Below are 8,888 nucleotides of genomic sequence, written 5' to 3'. Positions count from 1 at the left end.
AAAGAGCAGAAATCTAAGAAATGGGAGTGGGATATTTGAGAATAAGTACTGGAAAAACCTTGAACCCACAGATCTACTCTCCTTTACTCTCATTGCTTCTACTAATAACTAGGGTCGACTCTCAGCATGCCCCAGCTGGCGAGTGCTGTTCCTGCTGTACCAGGAAGATATGTACTGGTAGAAAATGGGGAAACGTGCCTGGGAAAGGATCTTGTATGTGCTGGACTGGAGTTAGGAGCATTGAAATTAAGGCTGGATAGAGATTTTTATTGAGGCATGCTCCTGAATCAGAATTAAACATGCTGCCAATTTTGAAGAGACAATTTTGAAACAGGAGTGAGCCTGGTCAACATGGCTCAGTGGTTGAGCGTTGACCTATGAACCAGGAGGACACTGTTGGATACCCGGTCAGGACACATGCCTGGGTTGCAGGCTCGGTCCCCAGTGTGGGGCATACAGGAGGCAGCCCAGCAATGATTCTCATCATTGATATTTCTATCTCTCTCTCCCTCTCCCTTCCTCTCTGAAGTCAATAAAAATACATTTTTTAAAAATGTGATTGATACATTTCTTTGAAGTTTGGAAATAATAGCCTATAGGAAATAGGTGAGGATGCTGGAAATAACCTTGGAAGAATATTGAGGGCTTATCAAAACGCTTAGAGAAGTGAGCATATTTAAATGGATTCATTATGGAAAGCCCAGGGAATTCTTTAGTACAAGATATTTTGCAAGAAGTTACCCTTAAGTTATACAAACAAGTAGTCCAAAAATCCCATGTCACCTACCTCTGTGCTGATGTTCCTCTCTGTGCTTTCACCTATGACCCTGAGAGGAAGTTAGAGTTTGCCACCCCAAAATATGCCTTTTTGGGATATTGATTATTTTAAGCTGGTTATTTTCAAGAAACAATGGGCTGAAGAACAAAGGTATACCTCCCCTTCACCCGCATAAAGGAATTCAGATAGAAAAACCTGCTTAAAGGAAGTGAGCATCACCTTAGCATCATAATACAAACTTAATGGCAGGCAGGGGGAAACCAAGCAAGTCTGTTTATTAGACACCCTTCAGTGACCCATGGTTTCTATATGGTTAGGCAAGAGTTTGTTTACCAGATGCTCTTTCTCATCTACCTGTGAATTGCCTACTTTCCTTTGAAATCCTAGACCCCTTTCCCCATATCCTTACTCCACAATGGCATATAAGTCTCAATTCCCCAATGTGGCCTCAGGTCCCATATTCTTATGGAACCTCCATATGTACATACATAATAAATTGGATTATTTTCTCCTAGTAATCTGTCTCGTCAACCAGCCAGAAAAACTTAGAAGGGTAGAAGGAAAATTATTTTCCTCCCCTACAATCTCATAAGATACTCCCAATGATGAGCTAACAAAGGAGGAAAAATTCTCTCCTAGTACATGTGTAACTCAATATGTTAGTTTTAGTTGAGATGAACTGCTGCCACATCAAAGCCTCACCAATGGGTGGCCTCAGATTGCAGAGATAATGGTGAAGTTATTCCAGATGTTTGGGTAATACACCTGCTCATCAATTTTTGTGGAAGGATACCAGGCCTCAGCTAAGACTATATGGAGTCATTGGCAGTACTAAGTGGTTTGGCTAGTTGACTAAAGCTTCTGGAAGGAGCAATATGGAAAGAACAGAGACAAAGATGGTGCGGTGTAAAGGTATGTGAATGTATCTGTGGGACTGGGCATAGAGAAGGTATTTGAAACTTTGATTTACATTTCAATGTCTATCAGATATCATTCACCACAGAAAAGGTACAGAGCTATGAAATGAACAGTAATTGTCCAGTGGACATCAGCCAGCTTCTATCCTCAGCTGCCCAGTGAATTCACTATGGTACAATGACCCCCTGAATGATGAAGCCAATATGGTGTGGTTATAGCACCATGAGCCTCTCTTATCCAAACTGATCTAGCTGTTGCCACTTCTGAACATCCAGCCTGTCAACAGCAGAGAACAATGATGGACCCTCAATGTGGTGCCATTTTATTTTATTTTTTAAAATATATTTTATTGATTTTTTTACAGAGTGGAAGGGAGAGGGATAAAGAGTTAGAAACATCAATGAGGGAGAAACATCGATTCAGCTGCCTCCTGTACACTACCTAGTGGGGATGTGCCCACAGCCAAGGTACATACCCTTGACCAGAATCAAACCTGGGACCTTTCAGTCCTCAGGCCGATGCTCTATCCACTGAGCCAAACCAGTTAGGGCTGTGGTGCCATTTTAAGGAAGAACAACCACTTGGTGATAAGTAGATTATATTAGACCCCTGTATTAGTTTCTTATGGCTGCTGTAACAAATTACCACACACTTGGTGGCTTAAAACAACAAAAATGTATGCTCTCACAGTTCTGAAGGCCAGAAGTCTGACATCACTGAGCCAAATTCAAGGTGTTGGCAGGGCTGTGCTCCTTCTGGAGGATCTAGGGGAAAATCCTTTCCTTGTCTCTTCCAGCTTCTGGAATTCCTTGGTCTGTGGCCATAGCACTCCAGTCTGCCTCTGATTCCACTACCTTGTTTTCTATGTGTAAAATACGCCCTTCCCTCTCTCTTTATCACATATAATTGCATTTAGGGCCAAATGAGATAATTCAGAATACTCTCCCCATGTCAAGATTCTTAACTTGAAGGGTTTGGGGAGGTGTGAGCCAGGAACTGTGGATGGAGACCAAATACCTTACAACTCAAAATATCACAACTTTCTTTGGCCAGGAGAAAAGAAGAAATCTGACTACTAAAATATTTTCTTGGTCATCTGCCAGAAGAGGAAGATGGTGGACAAATAAGCAGACCTTTCTTGTACCTCATCCCAGGACAAGACTGGAAATACAACTAAATTGGGGAACATTTACCCGGAATTACTAACTAAGGTCCAGCTCCTGTTGAAAAACTTTATTTTTAATATTTTTAAAGATATGATGACTGGCCACCATCTTGAAGAAGCAGTGCCAGAACAGAGTAGATTGATTTGAGTGGTGCAAGGAGTGAATTACGCCAGATACTCTCAGTGCCCCATTCATATCCCCTTGGCAAAGAGTGTTTGTTTAAGAGTTATGTTTCATATCAAAGGTATAAGAAACATTATTCCATGGTTAAATGCACAAATGACTACCAATCTGCTTTAGTAGTATAACAGATACTCAGGAAATGTTTGTCAAATTAATTAAGGGATGCATAGATGCAATTTTTGTAGTGTGGGTACATTTTTATACAGATGACTTCTATGGTAAAGAGAATTATAAAATGGGTCCCCTTCTCTCTACTCCTTCTCCTCATGCTACTCCTATGATTATGTTAGGTTATATTTCAAAAGGAATTTTGTAGATTGAATTAGTATTATTAATAAGTTGCCATTAAGATAGGGAGATTGGGTGGGCCTAATACACTCACATTAGCCCTTTAAAAGCAGACTTTTCTCTGGCTGATTGCGGTAAAGAAATCAGACAGATTTAAAATGTGAGAGATTGCCCTAACTGGTTTTGCTCAGTGGATAGAGCATTGGCCTGTGGACTGAAGTGTCACAGGTTCACTTCTGGTCAAGGGCATGTACCTTGGTTGTGAGCCCAAGCCCCAGTAGGGGGCATGCAAGAGGCAGCTGATCAATGTTCCTCTCTCATCAATGTTTCTAACTCTGTCCCTCTCCCTTCCTCTCTGTAAAATCAATAAAATGTATTTTAAAAAATAAAATAAAATGTGAGAGATTAACCAAGGAACTTATATGCATATCTGCATAACCCATAGACAGACAATAGTGCAGTGAAGGCCTGGGGGGGATCAATGGGGGGCAAAAGAGAGAAATCTGTAATACTTTCAACAATAAATTAAAATTAAAAAGATAAAAATGGAACTACCTTATGACCTAGCAAAACAAACAAGCAAACAAAAATGTGAGGGGAGTTCTCTGTTCTTGACTTTTAGATGGAGGTGGCAACAGGGCAAGGACCCAAGAGGAGCCTCTGGTTGCTGGGAGCAATCCCTGGCCGACAGCCAGCAAGAAAATGAGGACTTCAATCTTATAACCTTAAGGAATTATATTCTACTAATAACTGGAATGTTGCTAGAAGTGGATTCTTTCCCAGAGATTCCAGAAAAGAGCCTGGCCTTGATTTTGGCCTTCTGACACCCCCAGCAGAAGAGTGTACTAGGACTTCTGATGTTCAGAACTGTGAAGTAAGAAATTTGTGTCATCTCAAGACATTAAGTTTGCAGTAGTGTGTTATGCAGCTGGTATAGAAAACTGGTATGACTTCTGAACCGATAAGCCCATGGGCACAGACAATAGGGTGATGAAAGCCTGGGGTGGGGGTGGGGGGCAGACTGGAGAGGCCAATGGGGGAAAGGAGGACATCTGTAATACTTTCAACAATAAAGATTTAAAAACAAACAAAAAAACAAAAAACGTGTAAGCCTAGTCCAGATCTAGGTTTGAGGTTCAGTCTTGAATATACCACTGGATGCCAGACTTATTGAGAATATTTTACCGTCATCTAAAATTCAGTATGTATAAAGCAATATCTGTACTTTTCTATGACCTAACTCATCCTGAGACCCAGTCTTCTGGAAATTCCTAAGTGACCTCATTCTTTTCAGTAAGTATGGCTCAAAACCTCTGAACTTTCACCCAATTCCAGCTGGCTTTTTAATTTATTGTAGTGTTGTCAAACTCCAATCTTCTATCACCAACATTTTTGCTACATATGCAAATGAACTGCATTGCTATTTCCTTCATATTTTTCTTAAGTCATTCTTTTAATTTAATAAGTGTATTATAAAAGTTAAGAATATATCACTACTATAAGTGGCAAACTGGTATTATTGACCATAAATAGAGGGTAATTGTAAAAATAAATACAATAAAAAAATTATATTTCAGCTAGATACTGCTAGCTTCTGAAGGCTCTGAACATAAGGCTTGCTCACTCTTTGTTTAAAAAAGGAGATTAGCAAATGTTAGAGAGGTGTTAAGTCAAAATAGCTCAAATAGCTCAAATTGAGAATTTCTTCTTGACATAATTAGAGGGATTGGAAGAGATTTAAAATGGAAATAGCATTTTTCCTATGTGATAGTTTATTCTTTAATGACTTTTCCACTGCAATTTAAATTATCTTAAATACCACCCCAAATCATCTTGGATACCTTGTGCCAAGAGTCCCACACTTGGCAAAACATTCTTATAGTGATTTAAAAATTAGCTTGGGAGGGGCAGGTGTGGTGTGGAGGGGGTCAATGGAAAAAAAAACAAAAATAGGGCAGCCACTATGGAAGACAGTATGGAGTTTCCTCAAAAAGCTACAAATGGAACTCCCATTTGACCCTGTGATCCCACTTCTAGGAATATATCCCAAGAAACCAGAAACACCAATCAGAAAGGATATATGCACCCCTATGTTCATAGCAGCACAATCACCATAGCTAAAGGATTTGTATGCATGCATATAAGCCTAACCAATGGACATAAGACACTGGGGGATGGGGGAGGCTAGGGGACTGTCTTGGGCAGGGGGAAAAAATGGACACATATGTAATACCCTTTGTAATAAATAATAAAATAAAATAAAAAAAGGGGGACATCTATAATACTTTCAGCAATAAAGAAAAAATAAAATAAAATGCTTTCCATGAAAAAAAAAATCGCTTTCCATCAAAGAGAACTGTGTAACCTTGGACATGTACTGAGTAAATGTACAAGACAAGTCATTATTGGTGTCATTGTCAATACCATCATCATTATCTCCACTCTCCTCCATGTTTGTTTATTTTTTTAATCCTCATCCGAGGATATTTTTCCATAGATTTTTAGGGAGACTGGAAGAGAGAGGGAAAGACAGACAGAAATATAGGTGTGAGAGAAACACATTGATGGGTTGCCTTCTGCATGGGCCCTGGCCAGGGAGGAGCCTGCAACCGAGGTATGTGCCCTTGACCAGAATCAAACCCAGGACCCTTCAGTCCACAGGCCGATGCTCTATCCACTGAGCCAAACTGCCTAGAGCTCCTCCATAATCTTTATGTCAAAAAAAATTTTACCATCTATAGAACATAGTGGTTTCTCTCTTAAAACTATTGGTCCTCCTCATTTATCTTCCAAAGCCTCATTTGGATGATCATTTAATCTTCCTATTCGATAATGTTGCCCAGTAATTCTCCATATTACTACTAGCTATCCTTCTAAAATGCATGTTTGATTATTTCCATTCCCTGAATAGCGTAAGATCAGAGTGTTATATTGGGAATATCATAATCTGTTGAGTAAGGTAGATTCTTTTGCATTACCTCTAGTAACTTCCAAGGATATCAGCATGTTTTACTCTCTCGTAGGCCATTTATCATCATGTGTGAATTTTATTTCTTATTTTTTGGTGGTTGTGTTTAAAGTCAATCTCATTTAACTAGAAGATAAGCTTGGTGAGTGTGAGTGTGGGTTGTCTTGAGGGCCACTTTATCTGTAGCATCTAGATAACACCTGTCACATACTAGATTCTCAGTGACAATGAACAAGTTACTGGTTTAACTTTCCCAACTTTGGTTTCATAACCTTCAAAATGAAGATAATAATGCCCACGTAACAGAGTGGTTGCGAGAATTTAATGAGATAACTTATATAAAGGTACTGGTATATCAACACAAGCTATTAGTAGTATATTGTTCTGTTGTTAAAATAAGGCCAATCTTAGATTAGTTTCAAAGGGTTCTAGATTTATGTCATCAAATTTTCTTTATATTTCTCAACCCATTTTTTGGGGTGTTTTAAATATATTTTATTGATTTTTTACAGAGAGGAAGGGAGAGGGATAGAGAGTTAGAAACATCAATGAGAGAGAAACATTGATCAGCTGCCTCCTGCACACCCCCTACTGGGGATGTGCCTGCAACCAAGGTACATGCCCTTGACTGAAATCAAACCTGGGACCCTTCAGTCCGTAGGCCGACAGTCTATCCACTGAACTAAACCAGTTAGGGTTCTCGACCCAGTTTTCACATTAACTTAAATCTCCAGCTCTCATTGTAATATTTATTTATTTATTGAGTGTTTGTCTTAGCAGTTTAGGGTATACAAAAGAAAAAGACCTGGTTCCTGCCCTCATAGAGATGTAAGATAGACTTATAAAGGGGGAAAAATCATGTGATAATAGCCATAATGAAATAATGTACAACATTAATGCAAATATTAGAGAAACAGTGTCCTGGCTACCTGGCTAGAAATGGGCAGGGCATAGAGGAAGCAGGAGAGGAACAAAATGTGTAAGCCACTGCTCATCATTCCTGCAATGCTCTTACCACAGCTCCATAACTTGGGCTTTTCCTATCCTCTGGGATGCCTTTGCACCACTACTTAAATGTCATTTTTTACATGAAATTTCCCAGAGTCTCCCTATCAGAATTTATGCTGACCTTTCCTTTACTCCTCTACTCATTAGCTCATATGTCTTTGATGCACTTTTCCAAGACTCTAGGCTCTCATATTTAATTTTACATTTTTTTTTGTCCATTTCACAAAATTGCAAGTTTCCAAAGCATGGTGAATGTTTTCGGTTTGTTTATCTATAGACTTCATGGTTATTCAGGGAATGATTTTGCTAAAACTAGACCTGCTTTTCTAATGTCTACAGGTCCAAAATCCATCCCTTTGGTTTAATTCAAATATTGGAATTTTTGCCTCAAAGTACATATATTCTTTTAAAATATTAATTTTATGGAAGTAGCCATATATAACTTTTAAAAATATTTTTATTGATTTCAGAGAGGAAAGGAGAGACATAAACATCAGTAATGAGAGAGAATCATTGATTGACTACTTCCTATACACCCCGTACTGGGGATCATGCCTGCAACCTGGGAATGTGCCCTGACTGGGAATTGAACTGTGACCTCCTAGTTCATAAGTCGATACTCATACACTGAGCCATGCCTGTCAAGCTGTTCTGCACTTTAAATCTTCTTTCTAACATGTTATTTAAAAAGTTTTATAGGTCCCCACCAGTGTGGGGCATGCGGGAGGCAGTTGATCAATGATTCTCTCTCATCATTGATGTTTCTATTACTCTCTCCCTCTCCCTTCCTCTCTGAAATCAATGAAAATATATTTCAAAAAAAAAAAAGCAGAACAAGTGAATAGGCACAATCCAGTGCAAGCTCTAAATTGGCAATTGAGTTTAAATGAGACTGAATATGAGATGAAGAATAAATGTGGAAAAACTAGAAATGAGTAAAAAATGGTTGTGGTAAAATTACCAGCTGTTATTTATAGTGTGTGCCAAGTATAAATATGTCCTTGCAAAGCTTCAAGAGATGAGTCATCAGTTATTTCAAGACAAATTTCTGACTTGCTTTATATTATTTAAGGTTATTTTATGGAGATAGTATTAAAAATCCTGTGTATAGAGGGACAGATGTATGGAAGGACATTATGAAATGACCAGTGGGTTTCACCTAAGGGTCTAAATTTGTAGTAACCAAACTTTTGTGGTTTCTGAAAACTATGTAATTTTTCTGAAATATTATGGAAAAAATATATTTGAGTTTATAGTAATCATAGCACCTCATAGCTCAACACCATTTAGCAGGCTAATTAATTGCAGAGAGATGCTGGTTTGTAGCTTTTCAAAGGTCAGATGAAAGCAAGGGCTTTCTGTTTTAAATACACAGATTGCAGCCACTATACATACTGGGATAGGCAAAAGTAGGTTTACAGTTGTGAGTATGTGAAACACAGAATTTCTTTTTTTATTATTAAAAAATAATCTGCATGTATTTTATTCCATATAAACAACTGTAAACCTCCTTTGCCCACCGCTGTACTTTGTTTTGTTGTTGCTATTTCTTTTGTCCCTAATGGTGATCGCACAAATT

The sequence above is a fragment of the Myotis davidii genome, unplaced genomic scaffold (assembly GCF_000327345.1).
Source record: "Myotis davidii unplaced genomic scaffold, ASM32734v1 scaffold280, whole genome shotgun sequence".
Classification (NCBI taxonomy): Eukaryota; Metazoa; Chordata; class Mammalia; order Chiroptera; family Vespertilionidae; genus Myotis; species Myotis davidii.
This window is presented reverse-complemented; position numbering follows the sequence as displayed.